This window comes from Balaenoptera physalus, assembly GCF_965194825.1.
Source record: "Balaenoptera physalus genome assembly, contig: HAP1_SCAFFOLD_606, whole genome shotgun sequence".
Lineage (NCBI taxonomy): Eukaryota > Metazoa > Chordata > Mammalia > Artiodactyla > Balaenopteridae > Balaenoptera > Balaenoptera physalus.
Window position 1 is genome coordinate 181802 of NW_028126138.1, and position 20689 is coordinate 202490.

Consider the following 20689-nt stretch of genomic DNA (forward strand, 5'->3'; position numbering starts at 1 on the left):
GATGACAAGTGTCCTGGGACCCTGTGATGACATGGTTCATGGAGCATTGTGATGACAATGGTCATGGCGAATTGTGATGACAATATCATGGGGCATTGTGATGACAGTGGTCATCTAGAAATGTGATTCGAGTTATTATGGAGCACAGTAATGAGAGGGGCCATGGAGCATTGTGATGACAAGTGTCATGGAGCATTGTGATGACAGGTGTCATGGAGCATCGTGATGACAAATGCCATGGAGAATTGTGATGAGAGGTGGCATTGGGCATTGTGATGAAAGCGGTCATGGAGTACTGGGATTACAGGGGCCATGGAGCATTGTGATAACATGTGACATGGAAAATAATGATGACAGGCATCATAGAGCATTGTGATGACAAGTGCCATTAGGCATTTTGATGACAGGGGTCATCAGGCATTGTGTTGACAGGGGTCACGGCGCATTGGGATGACATGGGCCATGGAGCATTGTGTAGACAAGATTCATGGAGCATTGTGATGACATTGGCAGGGATCATTGTGATGACAGGGATCATGGAGCATTGTGATGACAAGTGTCATGCAATATTGTGCTGACACAGATCATGGAGCATTTTGATGAGAGTGGCCTTGGAGCACAGTGATGAGAGACGTCATGGGGCATTATGGTGACAGTGGTCAAGGAGCATTGTGATGAAAGTGTTCATGGAGCAACGCGATTATCGGGACAATGGAGCATTGTGAATACAAAGGCCATGGAACATTGAGATAACAGAGTTCATGGAGCATTGTGATGACAAGGGTCTTCGAACTTACTGATGACACGTTTCATACAGCATTGAGATGACAAGGGCCAAGGCGAATTGTGATGACACGTTTCATGGGGCATTGTGATGACATTGGTCATCTTGCATTGTGATGACAGTGGTCATGTAGAATTTTGATTAAAGGTATCATGGAGCACTGTGATGACAAAGGCCAAGGAACATTTTGATGACAAGTGTCATTGAGCAATGTGATGACACGGGAATGGAGCATTATGATAAGAAGTGTTCTGGAGCATTGTGATGACAAGGGCCTGGAGCATTGTGAGTACAGGGGCCATGGAGCATTGTGATGACAACGGCATGGAGCAGTGTGATGACAGAGGCCATGGAACATTGTGATGACAAGGCCATGTACCAGTGTGATGACAAGGGCAGGGAACCTTGTGCTGACCGGGGTCATGGAGCATTTTGATGACAACTTTCATGGAACGTTGTGATGACAGGGGGCATGGAGCATTGTGTTGAAAGGGAACATGGAGCAGTGTGATTACAGGGTCCATGGAGCATTGTGAATACATAGGCCATGGAACAATGTGATGACAGGTGTCATTTAGCATTGTGAAGAAAGGGTCATGGAGCATTGTGATTACAGGGGTTATGGGGCATTCTGATGACAGGGGGCATGGAGCATTGTGATGAAAATTGTCCTAGAGCATTGTGATGACAGCGGTCACAGAGAATTGGGATGAAATGTATCATGCAGTATTGTGATGACAACGGTCATGGTTCATTTTGATGACAGGGGTCATGGAACATTGTGATAACAAGGTCCATAAAGCATTTTGATGACAGGGGTCATGGAGCATTGTGTTGACACGGGCATGGAGCATTGTAATGATAGGATATCTGGAGCATTGTGATGAAAAGGGGATGGAGCATTTTGATGACAGTGTCCAAGGAGCATTGTGCTGACAATGACATGGAGCATTGTGATGAAAAGAGTAATGGAGCCCTGTGAGGAAAGGAGTCATGGATCATTGTGATGAGAGGGGTCATGAAGCTTTGTGATGATAAGTGTCATGGAGCATTGTAATGAAAGCTTTCATTGTGCACTGTGATGACAAGGGGTATGGAGTATTGTGATGAAACTGGTCCTGGAGCCTTGTGATAACAAAAGCCATGGAGCATTGTGATGACAGGCATCATGGAGCATTGTGAAGAAAGGGGACAATGGGAATTGTAATGACAATAGAGGAATGTGATGAAAACGGTCAGCGAGCATAGTGATTAAAGTGGTCATTGAGCATTGTGATGAAAAGTGGCATAGAGCATTGTGATGACAAAGGTCATGGAGAACTGTGATGACCAGGGTCATGTAGCATTGTGATGACACGTTCATGGAACATTATGATGACAACAATTCTGGAGCATTGTGACTATAAGGGCCATAGAGCATTGTGATGCCACGGTCATGGAGCATTGTGATGACAAAATTCTGGAGCATTGTGAGGAAAAACACATGGAGCATTGTGATTATAGGGGACATGGAGCATTGTGATGACATGGGCAGGGAACACTGTGATGACAGGTGTTATGGAGCAATGTGATGACAAGTGTCATGGAGCATTGTGATGAGAGGGGCCTTGGAGAATTGTGATGACAGGCGTCATGAGGCATTGAGATGGCAATTTTCATGGAGCATTATGATGAAAGTTGTTATGGAGCACTGTGATTACAGGGGGCATGGAGCATTGTGAATACAAAGGCCATGGAGCATTGAGATGACAGTGGTCATGGAGCATTGTGATGAAAGTGGTAATGGATCATTGTGATGACAAGTGTCCTGGGACCCTGTGATGACATGGTTCATGGAGCATTGTGATGACAATGGTCATGGCCAATTGTGATGACAATGTCATGGGGCATTGTGATGGCAGTGGTCATCTAGAAATGTGATTCAAGTTATTATGCAGCACAGTAATGAGAGGGGCCATGGAGCATTGTGATGACAAGTGTCATGGAGCATTGTGATGACAGGTGTCATGGAGCATCGTGATGACAAATGCCATGGAGAATTGTGATGAGAGGTGGCATTGGGCATTGTGATGAAAGGGGTCATGGAGTACTGGGATTACAGGGGCCATGGAGCATTGTGATAACAAGTGACATGGAAAATAATGATGACAGGCATCATAGAGCATTGTGATGACAAGTGCCATTAGGCATTTTGTTGACAGGGGTCATCAGGCATTGTGTTGACGGGGGTCACGGTGCATTGTGATGACATGGGCCATGGAGCATTGTGAAGACAAGATTCATGGAGCATTGTGATGACATTGGCAGGGATCATTGTGATGACAGGGATCATGGAGCATTGTGATGACAAGTGTCATGCAATATTGTGCTGACACAGATCATGGAGCATTTTGATGAGAGTGGCCTTGGAGCACAGTGATGAGAGACGTCATGGGGCATTATGGTGACAGTGGTCAAGGAGCATTGTGATGAAAGTGTTCATGGAGCAACGCGATTATCGGGACAATGGAGCATTGTGAATACAAAGGCCATGGAACATTGAGATAACAGAGTTCATGGAGCATTGTGATGACAAGGGTCTTCGAACTTACTGATGACACGTTTCATACAGCATTGAGATGACAAGGGCCAAGGCGAATTGTGATGACACGTGTCATGGGGCATTGTGATGACATTGGTCATCTTGCATTGTGATGACAGTGGTCATGTAGAATTTTGATTAAAGGTATCATGGAGCACTGTGATGACAAAGGCCAAGGAACATTTTGATGACAAGTGTCATTCAGCAATGTGATGACACGGGAATGGAGCATTATGATGACAAGTGTTCTGGAGCATTGTGATGACAAGGGCATGGAGCATTGTGATTACAGGGGCCATGGAGCATTGTGATGACAACGGCATGGAGCTGTGTGATGACAGTGGTCATTGAGCATTGTGATTACAAAGACCATGAGGCATTGTGATGACAGGGGCCTTGGAGCATTGTGATGACAATGGTCATCAAGCATTGTGACGACAGGGTTCATAGAGCATTGTGATGAGAAAGACCATGGAGCAGGGTGATGAGAGAGGCCATGGAACATTGTGATGACAAGGCCATGTACCAGTGTGATGACAAGGGCAGGGAACCTTGTGCTGACCGGGGTCATGGAGCATTTTGATGACAACTTTCATGGAACATTGTGATGACAGGGGTCATGGAGCATTGTGTTGAAAGGGAACATGGAGCAGTGTGATTACAGGGTCCATGGAGCATTGTGGATACATAGGCCATGGAACAATGTGATGACAGGAGTCATTTAACATTGTGAAGAAAGGGTCATGGAGCATTGTGATTACAGGGGTTATGGGGCACTGTGATGACAGGGGGCATGGAGCATTGTGATGAAAATTGTCCTGGAGCATTGTGATGACAGCGGTCACAGAGAATTGGGATGAAATGTAACATGCAGTATTGTGATGACAACGGTCATGGATCATTTTGATGACAGGGGTCATGGAACATTGTGATAACAAGGTTCATAAAGCATTTTGATGACAGGGGTCATGGAGCATTGTGTTGACACGGGCATGGATCATTGTAATGATAGGATATCTGGAGCATTGTGATGAAAAGGGGATGGAGCATTTTGATGACAGTGTCCAAGGAGCATTGTGCTGACAATGGCATGGAGCATTGTGATGAAAGGGGTACTGGAGCCCTGTGAGGAAAGGAGTCATGGATCATTGTGATGAGAGGGGTCATGAAGCTTTGTGATGATAAGTGTCATGGAGCATTGTAATGAAAGCTTTCATTGTGCACTGTGATGACAAGGGGGATGGAATATTGTGATGAAACTGGTCCTGGAGCCTTGTGATAACAAAAACCATGGAGCATTGTGATGACAGGCATCATGGAGCATTGTGAAGAAAGGGGACAATGGGAATTGTAATGACAATAGAGGAATGTGATGAAAACGGTCAGCGAGCATAGTGATTAAAGTGGTCATTGAGCATTGTGATGAAAAGTGGCATAGAGCATTTTGATGACAAAGGTCATGGAGAACTGTGATGACCAGGGTCATGTAGCATAGTGATGACACGTTCATGGAACATTGTGATGACAACAATTCTGGAGCATTGTGATTATAAGGAACATAGAGCATTGTGATGCCACGGTAATGAAGCATTGTGATGACAAAATTCTGGAGCGTTGTGAGGAAACAGACATGGAGCATTGTGATGACATGGGCAGGGAACACTGTGATGACAGGTGTTATGGAGCAATGTGATGACAAGTGTCATGGAGCATTGTGATGAGAGGGGCCTTGGAGAATTGTGATGACAGGCGTCATGAGGCATTGAGATGGCAGTTTTCATGGAGCCTTATGATGAAAGGTGTTATGGAGCACTGTGATTACAGGGGCCATGGAGCATTGTGAATACAAAGGCCATGGAGCATTGAGATGACAGTGGTCATGGAGCATTGTGATGAAAGTGGTAATGGATCATTGTGATGACAAGTGTCCTGGGACCCTGTGATGACATGGTTCATGGAGCATTGTGATGACAATGGTCATGGCCAATTGTGATGACAATGTCATGGGGCATTGTGATGGCAGTGGTCATCTAGAAATGTGATTCAAGTTATTATGGAGCACAGTAATGAGAGGGGCCATGGAGCATTGTGATGACAAGTGTCATTGTGCATTGTGATGACCCGTGTCATGGAGCATCGTGATGACAAATACCATGGAGAATTGTGATGAGAGGTGGCATTGGGCATTGTGATGAAAGGGGTCATGGAGTACTGGGATTACAGGGGCCATGGAGCATTGTGATAACAAGTGACATACAATATACTGAGGACAGGCCTCATAGAGCATTGTGATGACAAGTGCCATTTAGCATTTTGATGACAGGGGTCATCAGGCATTGTGTTGACGGGGATCACGGAGCATTGTGATGACATGGGCCATGGAGCATTGTGAAGACAAGATTCATGGAGCATTGTGATGACACGGGAATGAAGCATGGTGATGACAGCAGACCTGGAGCATTGTGATGACAAGGGCTTGGAGCATTGTGATTACAGGAGACATGGAACATTGTGATGACATTGGCAGGGATCATTGTGATCACAGGGATCATGGAGCATTGTGAGGACAAGTGTCATGCAATATTGTGCTGACACAGATCATGGAGCATTTTGATGAGAGTGGCCTTGGAGCACAGTGATGAGAGACGTCATGGGGCATTCTGGTGACAGTGGTCAAGGAGCATTGTGATGAAAGTGTTCATTGAGCAACGTGATTATCGGGACAATGGAGCATTGTGAATACAAAGGCCATGGAACATTGATATAACAGAGTTCATGGAGCATTGTGATGACAAGGGTCTTCGAACTTACTGATGACACAGTTCAAACAGCATTGAGATGACAAGGGCCATGGTGAATTGTGATGACACGTGTCATGGGTCATTGTGAAGACATTGGTCATCTTGCATTGTGATGACAGTGGTCATGTAGAATTTTGATTAAAGGTATCATGGAGCACTGTGATGACAAGGGCCATGGAACATTGGGATGCCAAAGGCCATGGAGCATTGTGATGACAAGTGTCATGGGACATTTTGATGACATTGGCATGGAGCATTATGATGACAAGAGTTCTGGAGCACTTTGATGACAAGGGCATGGAGCATTGTGATCACAGGGCCCATGGGGCATTGTGATGAAAAGAGCCATGGAGCATTGAGATGACAGGCGTCTTGAGGTATGGTGATGACAGTTGTCATGGAGCATTGTGATGAAAGTGGTAATGGATCATTGTGATGACAAGTGTCCTGGGACCCTGTGATGACATGGTTCATGGAGCATTGTGATGACAATGGTCATGGCGAATTGTGATGACAATATCATGGGGCATTGTGATGACAGTGGTCATCTAGAAATGTGATTCGAGTTATTATGGAGCACAGTAATGAGAGGGGCCATGGAGCATTGTGATGACAAGTGTCATGGAGCATTGTGATGACAGGTGTCATGGAGCATCGTGATGACAAATGCCATGGAGAATTGTGATGAGAGGTGGCATTGGGCATTGTGATGAAAGGGGTCATGGAGTACTGGGATTACAGGGGCCATGGAGCATTGTGATAACAAGTGACATGGAAAATAATGATGACAGGCATCATAGAGCATTGTGATGACAAGTGCCATTAGGCATTTTGTTGACAGGGGTCATCAGGCATTGTGTTGACGGGGGTCACGGTGCATTGTGATGACATGGGCCATGGAGCATTGTGAAGACAAGATTTATGGAGCATTGTGATGACATTGGCAGGGATCATTGTGATGACAGGGATCATGGAGCATTGTGATGACAAGTGTCATGCAATATTGTGCTGACACAGATCATGGAGCATTTTGATGAGAGTGGCCTTGGAGCACAGTGATGAGAGACGTCATGGGGCATTATGGTGACAGTGGTCAAGGAGCATTGTGATGAAAGTGTTCATGGAGCAACGCGATTATCGGGACAATGGAGCATTGTGAATACAAAGGCCATGGAACATTGAGATAACAGAGTTCATGGAGCATTGTGATGACAAGGGTCTTCGAACTTACTGATGACACGTTTCATACAGCATTGAGATGACAAGGGCCAAGGCGAATTGTGATGACACGTGTCATGGGGCATTGTGATGACATTGGTCATCTTGCATTGTGATGACAGTGGTCATGTAGAATTTTGATTAAAGGTATCATGGAGCACTGTGATGACAAAGGCCAAGGAACATTTTGATGACAAGTGTCATTCAGCAATGTGATGACACGGGAATGGAGCATTATGATGACAAGTGTTCTGGAGCATTGTGATGACAAGGGCATGGAGCATTGTGATTACAGGGGCCATGGAGCATTGTGATGACAACGGCATGGAGCAGTGTGATGACAGTGGTCATTGAGCATTGTGATTACAAAGACCATGAGGCATTGTGATGACAGGGGCCTTGGAGCATTGTGATGACAATGGTCATCAAGCATTGTGACGACAGGGTTCATAGAGCATTGTGATGAGAAAGACCATGGAGCAGGGTGATGACAGAGGCCATGGAACATTGTGATGACAAGGCCATGTACCAGTGTGATGACAAGGGCAGGGAACCTTGTGCTGACCGGGGTCATGGAGCATTTTGATGACAACTTTCATGGAACATTGTGATGACAGGGGTCATGGAGCATTGTGTTGAAAGGGAACATGGAGCAGTGTGATTACAGGGTCCATGGAGCATTGTGGATACATAGGCCATGGAACAATGTGATGACAGGAGTCATTTAACATTGTGAAGAAAGGGTCATGGAGCATTGTGATTACAGGGGTTATGGGGCACTGTGATGACAGGGGGCATGGAGCATTGTGATGAAAATTGTCCTGGAGCATTGTGATGACAGCGGTCACAGAGAATTGGGATGAAATGTAACATGCAGTATTGTGATGACAACGGTCATGGATCATTTTGATGACAGGGGTCATGGAACATTGTGATAACAAGGTTCATAAAGCATTTTGATGACAGGGGTCATGGAGCATTGTGTTGACACGGGCATGGATCATTGTAATGATAGGATATCTGGAGCATTGTGATGAAAAGGGGATGGAGCATTTTGATGACAGTGTCCAAGGAGCATTGTGCTGACAATGGCATGGAGCATTGTGATGAAAGGGGTACTGGAGCCCTGTGAGGAAAGGAGTCATGGATCATTGTGATGAGAGGGGTCATGAAGCTTTGTGATGATAAGTGTCATGGAGCATTGTAATGAAAGCTTTCATTGTGCACTGTGATGACAAGGGGGATGGAATATTGTGATGAAACTGGTCCTGGAGCCTTGTGATAACAAAAACCATGGAGCATTGTGATGACAGGCATCATGGAGCATTGTGAAGAAAGGGGACAATGGGAATTGTAATGACAATAGAGGAATGTGATGAAAACGGTCAGCGAGCATAGTGATTAAAGTGGTCATTGAGCATTGTGATGAAAAGTGGCATAGAGCATTTTGATGACAAAGGTCATGGAGAACTGTGATGACCAGGGTCATGTAGCATAGTGATGACACGTTCATGGAACATTGTGATGACAACAATTCTGGAGCATTGTGATTATAAGGAACATAGAGCATTGTGATGCCACGGTAATGAAGCATTGTGATGACAAAATTCTGGAGCGTTGTGAGGAAACAGACATGGAGCATTGTGATGACATGGGCAGGGAACACTGTGATGACAGGTGTTATGGAGCAATGTGATGACAAGTGTCATGGAGCATTGTGATGAGAGGGGCCTTGGAGAATTGTGATGACAGGCGTCATGAGGCATTGAGATGGCAGTTTTCATGGAGCCTTATGATGAAAGGTGTTATGGAGCACTGTGATTACAGGGGCCATGGAGCATTGTGAATACAAAGGCCATGGAGCATTGAGATGACAGTGGTCATGGAGCATTGTGATGAAAGTGGTAATGGATCATTGTGATGACAAGTGTCCTGGGACCCTGTGATGACATGGTTCATGGAGCATTGTGATGACAATGGTCATGGCCAATTGTGATGACAATGTCATGGGGCATTGTGATGGCAGTGGTCATCTAGAAATGTGATTCAAGTTATTATGGAGCACAGTAATGAGAGGGGCCATGGAGCATTGTGATGACAAGTGTCATTGTGCATTGTGATGACCCGTGTCATGGAGCATCGTGATGACAAATACCATGGAGAATTGTGATGAGAGGTGGCATTGGGCATTGTGATGAAAGGGGTCATGGAGTACTGGGATTACAGGGGCCATGGAGCATTGTGATAACAAGTGACATACAATATAGTGAGGACAGGCCTCATAGAGCATTGTGATGACAAGTGCCATTTAGCATTTTGATGACAGGGGTCATCAGGCATTGTGTTGACGGGGATCACGGAGCATTGTGATGACATGGGCCATGGAGCATTGTGAAGACAAGATTCATGGAGCATTGTGATGACACGGGAATGAAGCATGGTGATGACAGCAGACCTGGAGCATTGTGATGACAAGGGCTTGGAGCATTGTGATTACAGGAGACATGGAACATTGTGATGACATTGGCAGGGATCATTGTGATCACAGGGATCATGGAGCATTGTGAGGACAAGTGTCATGCAATATTGTGCTGACACAGATCATGGAGCATTTTGATGAGAGTGGCCTTGGAGCACAGTGATGAGAGACGTCATGGGGCATTCTGGTGACAGTGGTCAAGGAGCATTGTGATGAAAGTGTTCATTGAGCAACGTGATTATCGGGACAATGGAGCATTGTGAATACAAAGGCCATGGAACATTGATATAACAGAGTTCATGGAGCATTGTGATGACAAGGGTCTTCGAACTTACTGATGACACAGTTCAAACAGCATTGAGATGACAAGGGCCATGGTGAATTGTGATGACACGTGTCATGGGTCATTGTGAAGACATTGGTCATCTTGCATTGTGATGACAGTGGTCATGTAGAATTTTGATTAAAGGTATCATGGAGCACTGTGATGACAGGGGCCATGGAACATTGGGATGCCAAAGGCCATGGAGCATTGTGATGACAAGTGTCATGGGACATTTTGATGACATTGGCATGGAGCATTATGATGACAAGAGTTCTGGAGCACTTTGATGACAAGGGCATGGAGCATTGTGATCACAGGGCCCATGGGGCATTGTGATGAAAAGAGCCATGGAGCATTGAGATGACAGGCGTCTTGAGGTATGGTGATGACAGTTGTCATGGAGCATTGTGATGAAAGTGGTAATGGATCATTGTGATGACAAGTGTCCTGGGACCCTGTGATGACATGGTTCATGGAGCATTGTGATGACAATGGTCATGGCGAATTGTGATGACAATATCATGGGGCATTGTGATGACAGTGGTCATCTAGAAATGTGATTCGAGTTATTATGGAGCACAGTAATGAGAGGGGCCATGGAGCATTGTGATGACAAGTGTCATGGAGCATTGTGATGACAGGTGTCATGGAGCATCGTGATGACAAATGCCATGGAGAATTGTGATGAGAGGTGGCATTGGGCATTGTGATGAAAGCGGTCATGGAGTACTGGGATTACAGGGGCCATGGAGCATTGTGATAACATGTGACATGGAAAATAATGATGACAGGCATCATAGAGCATTGTGATGACAAGTGCCATTAGGCATTTTGATGACAGGGGTCATCAGGCATTGTGTTGACAGGGGTCACGGCGCATTGGGATGACATGGGCCATGGAGCATGGTGTAGACAAGATTCATGGAGCATTGTGATGACATTGGCAGGGATCATTGTGATGACAGGGATCATGGAGCATTGTGATGACAAGTGTCATGCAATATTGTGCTGACACAGATCATGGAGCATTTTGATGAGAGTGGCCTTGGAGCACAGTGATGAGAGACGTCATGGGGCATTATGGTGACAGTGGTCAAGGAGCATTGTGATGAAAGTGTTCATGGAGCAACGCGATTATCGGGACAATGGAGCATTGTGAATACAAAGGCCATGGAACATTGAGATAACAGAGTTCATGGAGCATTGTGATGACAAGGGTCTTCGAACTTACTGATGACACGTTTCATACAGCATTGAGATGACAAGGGCCAAGGCGAATTGTGATGACACGTTTCATGGGGCATTGTGATGACATTGGTCATCTTGCATTGTGATGACAGTGGTCATGTAGAATTTTGATTAAAGGTATCATGGAGCACTGTGATGACAAAGGCCAAGGAACATTTTGATGACAAGTGTCATTGAGCAATGTGATGACACAGGAATGGAGCATTATGATAAGAAGTGTTCTGGAGCATTGTGATGACAAGGGCCTGGAGCATTGTGAGTACAGGGGCCATGGAGCATTGTGATGACAACGGCATGGAGCAGTGTGATGACAGGGGTCATTGATCATTGTGATTGCAAAGACCATGAGGCATTGTGATGACAGGGGCCTTGGAGCATTGTGATGACAATGGTCATAAAGCATTGTGATGACAGGGGTCATAGAGTATTGAGATGAGAAAGACCATGGAGCATGGTGATGACAGAGGCCATGGAACATTGTGATGACAAGGCCATGTACCAGTGTGATGACAAGGGCAGGGAACCTTGTGCTGACCGGGGTCATGGAGCATTTTGATGACAACTTTCATGGAACGTTGTGATGACAGGGGTCATGGAGCATTGTGTTGAAAGGGAACATGGAGCAGTGTGATTACAGGGTCCATGGAGCATTGTGAATACATAGGCCATGGAACAATGTGATGACAGGTGTCATTTAGCATTGTGAAGAAAGGGTCATGGAGCATTGTGATTACAGGGGTTATGGGGCACTGTGATGACAGGGGGCATGGAGCATTGTGATGAAAATTGTCCTAGAGCATTGTGATGACAGCGGTCACAGAGAATTGGGATGAAATGTATCATGCAGTATTGTGATGACAACGGTCATGGTTCATTTTGATGACAGGGGTCATGGAACATTGTGATAACAAGGTCCATAAAGCATTTTGATGACAGGGGTCATGGAGCATTGTGTTGACACGGGCATGGAGCATTGTAATGATAGGATATCTGGAGCATTGTGATGAAAAGGGGATGGAGCATTTTGATGACAGTGTCCAAGGAGCATTGTGCTGACAATGACATGGAGCATTGTGATGAAAAGAGTAATGGAGCCCTGTGAGGAAAGGAGTCATGGATCATTGTGATGAGAGGGGTCATGAAGCTTTGTGATGATAAGTGTCATGGAGCATTGTAATGAAAGCTTTCATTGTGCACTGTGATGACAAGGGGTATGGAGTATTGTGATGAAACTGGTCCTGGAGCCTTGTGATAACAAAAGCCATGGAGCATTGTGATGACAGGCATCATGGAGCATTGTGAAGAAAGGGGACAATGGGAATTGTAATGACAATAGAGGAATGTGATGAAAACGGTCAGCGAGCATAGTGATTAAAGTGGTCATTGAGCATTGTGATGAAAAGTGGCATAGAGCATTGTGATGACAAAGGTCATGGAGAACTGTGATGACCAGGGTCATGTAGCATTGTGATGACACGTTCATGGAACATTATGATGACAACAATTCTGGAGCATTGTGACTATAAGGGCCATAGAGCACTGTGCTGCCACGGTCATGGAGGATTGTGATGACAAAATTCTGGAGCATTGTGAGGAAAAACACATGGAGCAATGTGATTATAGGGGACATGGAGCATTGTGATGACATGGGCAGGGAACACTGTGATGACAGGTGTTATGGAGCAATGTGATGACAAGTGTCATGGAGCATTGTGATGAGAGGAGCCTTGGAGAATTGTGATGACAGGCTTCATGAGGCATTGAGATGGCAATTTTCATGGAGCATTATGATGAAAGGTGTTATGGAGCACTGTGATTACAGGGGGCATGGAGCATTGTGAATACAAAGGCCATGGAACATTGAGATGACAGTGGTCATGGAGCATTGTGATGAAAGTGGTAATGGATCATTGTGATGACAAGTGTCCTGGGACCCTGTGATGACATGGTTCATGGAGCATTGTGATGACAATGGTCATGGCCAATTGTGATGACAATGTCATGGGGCATTGTGATGGCAGTGGTCATCTAGAAATGTGATTCAAGTTATTATGCAGCACAGTAATGAGAGGGGCCATGGAGCATTGTGATGACAAGTGTCATGGAGCATTGTGATGACAGGTGTCATGGAGCATCGTGATGACAAATGCCATGGAGAATTGTGATGAGAGGTGGCATTGGGCATTGTGATGAAAGGGGTCATGGAGTACTGGGATTACAGGGGCCATGGAGCATTGTGATAACAAGTGACATGGAAAATAATGATGACAGGCATCATAGAGCATTGTGATGACAAGTGCCATTAGGCATTTTGTTGACAGGGGTCATCAGGCATCGTGTTGACGGGGGTCACGGTGCATTGTGATGACATGGGCCATGGAGCATTGTGAAGACAAGATTCAAGGAGCATTGTGATGACATTGGCAGGGATCATTGTGATGACAGGGATCATGGAGCATTGTGATGACAAGTGTCATGCAATATTGTGCTGACACAGATCATGGAGCATTTTGATGAGAGTGGCCTTGGAGCACAGTGATGAGAGACGTCATGGGGCATTATGGTGACAGTGGTCAAGGAGCATTGTGATGAAAGTGTTCATGGAGCAACGCGATTATCGGGACAATGGAGCATTGTGAATACAAAGGCCATGGAACATTGAGATAACAGAGTTCATGGAGCATTGTGATGACAAGGGTCTTCGAACTTACTGATGACACGTTTCATACAGCATTGAGATGACAAGGGCCAAGGCGAATTGTGATGACACGTGTCATGGGGCATTGTGATGACATTGGTCATCTTGCATTGTGATGACAGTGGTCATGTAGAATTTTGATTAAAGGTATCATGGAGCACTGTGATGACAACGGCCAAGGAACATTTTGATGACAAGTGTCATTCAGCAATGTGATGACACGGGAATGGAGCATTATGATGACAAGTGTTCTGGAGCATTGTGATGACAAGGGCATGGAGCATTGTGATTACAGGGGCCATCGAGCATTGTGATGACAACGGCATGGAGCAGTGTGATGACAGTGGTCATTGAGCATTGTGATTACAAAGACCATGAGGCATTGTGATGACAGGGGCCTTGGAGCATTGTGATGACAATGGTCATCAAGCATTGTGATGACAGGGTTCATAGAGCATTGTGATGAGAAAGACCATGGAGCAGGGTGATGACAGAGGCCATGGAACATTGTGATGACAAGGCCATGTACCAGTGTGATGACAAGGGCAGGGAACCTTGTGCTGACCGGGGTCATGGAGCATTTTGATGACAACTTTCATGGAACGTTGTGATGACAGGGGTCATGGAGCATTGTGTTGAAAGGGAACATGGAGCAGTGTGATTACAGGGTCCATGGAGCATTGTGGATACATAGGCCATGGAACAATGTGATGACAGGAGTCATTTAGCATTGTGAAGAAAGGGTCATGGAGCATTGTGATTACAGGGGTTATGGGGCACTGTGATGACAGGGGGCATGGAGCATTGTGATGAAAATTGTCCTGGAGCATTGTGATGACAGCGGTCACAGAGAATTGGGATGAAATGTAACATGCAGTATTGTGATGACAACGGTCATGGATCATTTTGATGACAGGGGTCATGGAACATTGTGATAACAAGGTTCATAAAGCATTTTGATGACAGGGGTCATGGAGCATTGTGTTGACACGGGCATGGATCATTGTAATGATAGGATATCTGGAGCATTGTGATGAAAAGGGGATGGAGCATTTTGATGACAGTGTCCAAGGAGCATTGTGCTGACAATGGCATGGAGCATTGTGATGAAAGGGGTACTGGAGCCCTGTGAGGAAAGGAGTCATGGATCATTGTGATGAGAGGGGTCATGAAGCTTTGTGATGATAAGTGTCATGGAGCATTGTAATGAAAGCTTTCATTGTGCACTGTGATGACAAGGGGGATGGAATATTGTGATGAAACTGGTCCTGGAGCCTTGTGATAACAAAAACCATGGAGCATTGTGATGACAGGCATCATGGAGCATTGTGAAGAAAGGGGACAATGGGAATTGTAATGACAATAGAGGAATGTGATGAAAACGGTCAGCGAGCATAGTGATTAAAGTGGTCATTGAGCATTGTGATGAAAAGTGGCATAGAGCATTTTGATGACAAAGGTCATGGAGAACTGTGATGACCAGGGTCATGTAGCATAGTGATGACACGTTCATGGAACATTGTGATGACAACAATTCTGGAGCATTGTGATTATAAGGAACATAGAGCATTGTGATGCCACGGTAATGAAGCATTGTGATGACAAAATTCTGGAGCGTTGTGAGGAAACAGACATGGAGCATTGTGATGACATGGGCAGGGAACACTGTGATGACAGGTGTTATGGAGCAATGTGATGACAAGTGTCATGGAGCATTGTGATGAGAGGGGCCTTGGAGAATTGTGATGACAGGCGTCATGAGGCATTGAGATGGCAGTTTTCATGGAGCCTTATGATGAAAGGTGTTATGGAGCACTGTGATTACAGGGGCCATGGAGCATTGTGAATACAAAGGCCATGGAGCATTGAGATGACAGTGGTCATGGAGCATTGTGATGAAAGTGGTAATGGATCATTGTGATGACAAGTGTCCTGGGACCCTGTGATGACATGGTTCATGGAGCATTGTGATGACAATGGTCATGGCCAATTGTGATGACAATGTCATGGGGCATTGTGATGGCAGTGGTCATCTAGAAATGTGATTCAAGTTATTATGGAGCACAGTAATGAGAGGGGCCATGGAGCATTGTGATGACAAGTGTCATTGTGCATTGTGATGACCCGTGTCATGGAGCATCGTGATGACAAATACCATGGAGAATTGTGATGAGAGGTGGCATTGGGCATTGTGATGAAAGGGGTCATGGAGTACTGGGATTACAGGGGCCATGGAGCATTGTGATAACAAGTGACATACAATATAGTGAGGACAGGCCTCATAGAGCATTGTGATGACAAGTGCCATTTAGCATTTTGATGACAGGGGTCATCAGGCATTGTGTTGACGGGGATCACGGAGCATTGTGATGACATGGGCCATGGAGCATTGTGAAGACAAGATTCATGGAGCATTGTGATGACACGGGAATGAAGCATGGTGATGACAGCAGACCTGGAGCATTGTGATGACAAGGGCTTGGAGCATTGTGATTACAGGAGACATGGAACATTGTGATGACATTGGCAGGGATCATTGTGATCACAGGGATCATGGAGCATTGTGAGGACAAGTGTCATGCAATATTGTGCTGACACAGATCATGGAGCATTTTGATGAGAGTGGCCTTGGAGCACAGTGATGAGAGACGTCATGGGGCATTCTGGTGACAGTGGTCAAGGAGCATTGTGATGAAAGTGTTCATTGAGCAACGTGATTATCGGGACAATGGAGCATTGTGAATACAAAGGCCATGGAACATTGATATAACAGAGTTCATGGAGCATTGTGATGACAAGGGTCTTCGAACTTACTGATGACACAGTTCAAACAGCATTGAGATGACAAGGGCCATGGTGAATTGTGATGACACGTGTCATGGGTCATTGTGAAGACATTGGTCATCTTGCATTGTGATGACAGTGGTCATGTAGAATTTTGATTAAAGGTATCATGGAGCACTGTGATGACAGGGGCCATGGAACATTGGGATGCCAAAGGCCATGGAGCATTGTGATGACAAGTGTCATGGGACATTTTGATGACATTGGCATGGAGCATTATGATGACAAGAGTTCTGGAGCACTTTGATGACAAGGGCATGGAGCATTGTGATCACAGGGCCCATGGGGCATTGTGATGAAAAGAGCCATGGAGCATTGAGATGACAGGCGTCTTGAGGTATGGTGATGACAGTTGTCATGGAGCATTGTGATGAAAGTGGTAATGGATCATTGTGATGACAAGTGTCCTGGGACCCTGTGATGACATGGTTCATGGAGCATTGTGATGACAATGGTCATGGCGAATTGTGATGACAATATCATGGGGCATTGTGATGACAGTGGTCATCTAGAAATGTGATTCGAGTTATTATGGAGCACAGTAATGAGAGGGGCCATGGAGCATTGTGATGACAAGTGTCATGGAGCATTGTGATGACAGGTGTCATGGAGCATCGTGATGACAAATGCCATGGAGAATTGTGATGAGAGGTGGCATTGGGCATTGTGATGAAAGCGGTCATGGAGTACTGGGATTACAGGGGCCATGGAGCATTGTGATAACATGTGACATGGAAAATAATGATGACAGGCATCATAGAGCATTGTGATGACAAGTGCCATTAGGCATTTTGATGACAGGGGTCATCAGGCATTGTGTTGACAGGGGTCACGGCGCATTGGGATGACATGGGCCATGGAGCATGGTGTAGACAAGATTCATGGAGCATTGTGATGACATTGGCAGGGATCATTGTGATGACAGGGATCATGGAGCATTGTGATGACAAGTGTCATGCAATATTGTGCTGACACAGATCATGGAGCATTTTGATGAGAGTGGCCTTGGAGCACAGTGATGAGAGACGTCATGGGGCATTATGGTGACAGTGGTCAAGGAGCATTGTGATGAAAGTGTTCATGGAGCAACGCGATTATCGGGACAATGGAGCATTGTGAATACAAAGGCCATGGAACATTGAGATAACAGAGTTCATGGAGCATTGTGATGACAAGGGTCTTCGAACTTACTGATGACACGTTTCATACAGCATTGAGATGACAAGGGCCAAGGCGAATTGTGATGACACGTTTCATGGGGCATTGTGATGACATTGGTCATCTTGCATTGTGATGACAGTGGTCATGTAGAATTTTGATTAAAGGTATCATGGAGCACTGTGATGACAAAGGCCAAGGAACATTTTGATGACAAGTGTCATTGAGCAATGTGATGACACGGGAATGGAGCATTATGATAAGAAGTGTTCTGGAGCATTGTGATGAAAAGGGCCTGGAGCATTGTGAGTACAGGGGCCATGGAGCATTGTGATGACAACGGCATGGAGCAGTGTGATGACAGGGGTCATTGATCATTGTGATTGCAAAGACCATGAGGCATTGTGATGACAGGGGCCTTGGAGCATTGTGATGACAATGGTCATAAAGCATTGTGATGACAGGGGTCATAGAGTATTGAGATGAGAAAGACCATGGAGCATGGTGATGACAGAGGCCATGGAACATTGTGATGACAAGGCCATGTACCAGTGTGATGACAAGGGCAGGGAACCTTGTGCTGACCGGGGTCATGGAGCATTTTGATGACAACTTTCATGGAACGTTGTGATGACAGGGGGCATGGAGCATTGTGTTGAAAGGGAACATGGAGCAGTGTGATTACAGGGTCCATGGAGCATTGTGAATACATAGGCCATGGAACAATGTGATGACAGGTGTCATTTAGCATTGTGAAGAAAGGGTCATGGAGCATTGTGATTACAGGGGTTATGGGGCACTCTGATGACAGGGGGCATGGAGCATTGTGATGAAAATTGTCCTAGAGCATTGTGATGACAGCGGTCACAGAGAATTGGGATGAAATGTATCATGCAGTATTGTGATGACAACGGTCATGGTTCATTTTGATGACAGGGGTCATGGAACATTGTGATAACAAGGTCCATAAAGCATTTTGATGACAGGGGTCATGGAGCATTGTGTTGACACGGGCATGGAGCATTGTAATGATAGGATATCTGGAGCATTGTGATGAAAAGGGGATGGAGCATTTTGATGACAGTGTCCAAGGAGCATTGTGCTGACAATGACATGGAGCATTGTGATGAAAAGAGTAATGGAGCCCTGTGAGGAAAGGAGTCATGGATCATTGTGATGAGAGGGGTCATGAAGCTTTGTGATGATAAGTGTCATGGAGCATTGTAATGAAAGCTTTCATTGTGCACTGTGATGACAAGGGGTATGGAGTATTGTGATGAAACTGGTCCTGGAGCCTTGTGATAACAAAAGCCATGGAGCATTGTGATGACAGGCATCATGGAGCATTGTGAAGAAAGGGGACAATGGGAATTGTAATGACAATAGAGGAATGTGATGAAAACGGTCAGCGAGCATAGTGATTAAAGTGGTCATTGAGCATTGTGATGAAAAGTGGCATAGAGCATTGTGATGACAAAGGTCATGGAGAACTGTGATGACCAGGGTCATGTAGCATTGTGATGACACGTTCATGGAACATTATGATGACAACAATTCTGGAGCATTGTGACTATAAGGGCCATAGAGCACTGTGATGCCACGGTCATGGAGCATTGTGATGACAAAATTCTGGAGCATTGTGAGGAAAAACACATGGAGCATTGTGATTATAGGGGACATGGAGCATTGTGATGACATGGGCAGGGAACACTGTGATGACAGGTGTTATGGAGCAATGTGATGACAAGTGTCATGGAGCATTGTGATGAGAGGAGCCTTGGAGAATTGTGATGACAGGCTTCATGAGGCATTGAGATGGCAATTTTCATGGAGCATTATGATGAAAGGTGTTATGGAGCACTGTGATTACAGGGGGCATGGAGCATTGTGAATACAAAGGCCATGGAGCATTGAGATGACAGTGGTCATGGAGCATTGTGATGAAAGTGGTAATGGATCATTGTGATGACAAGTGTCCTGGGACCCTGTGATGACATGGTTCATGGAGCATTGTGATGACAATGGTCATGGCCAATTGTGATGACAATGTCATGGGGCATTGTGATGGCAGTGGTCATCTAGAAATGTGATTCAAGTTATTATGCAGCACAGTAATGAGAGGGGCCATGGAGCATTGTGATGACAAGTGTCATGGAGCATTGTGATGACAGGTGTCATGGAGCATCGTGATGACAAATGCCATGGAGAATTGTGATGAGAGGTGGCATTGGGCATTGTGATGAAAGGGGTCATGGAGTACTGGGATTACAGGGGCCATGGAGCATTGTGATAACAAGTGACATGGAAAATAATGATGACAGGCATCATAGAGCATTGTGATGACAAGTGCCATTAGGCATTTTGTTGACAGGGGTCATCAGGCATCGTGTTGACGGGGGTCACGGTGCATTGTGATGACATGGGCCATGGAGCATTGTGAAGACAAGATTCAAGGAGCATTGTGATGACATTGGCAGGGATCATTGTGATGACAGGGATCATGGAGCATTGTGATGACAAGTGTCATGCAATATTGTGCTGACACAGATCATG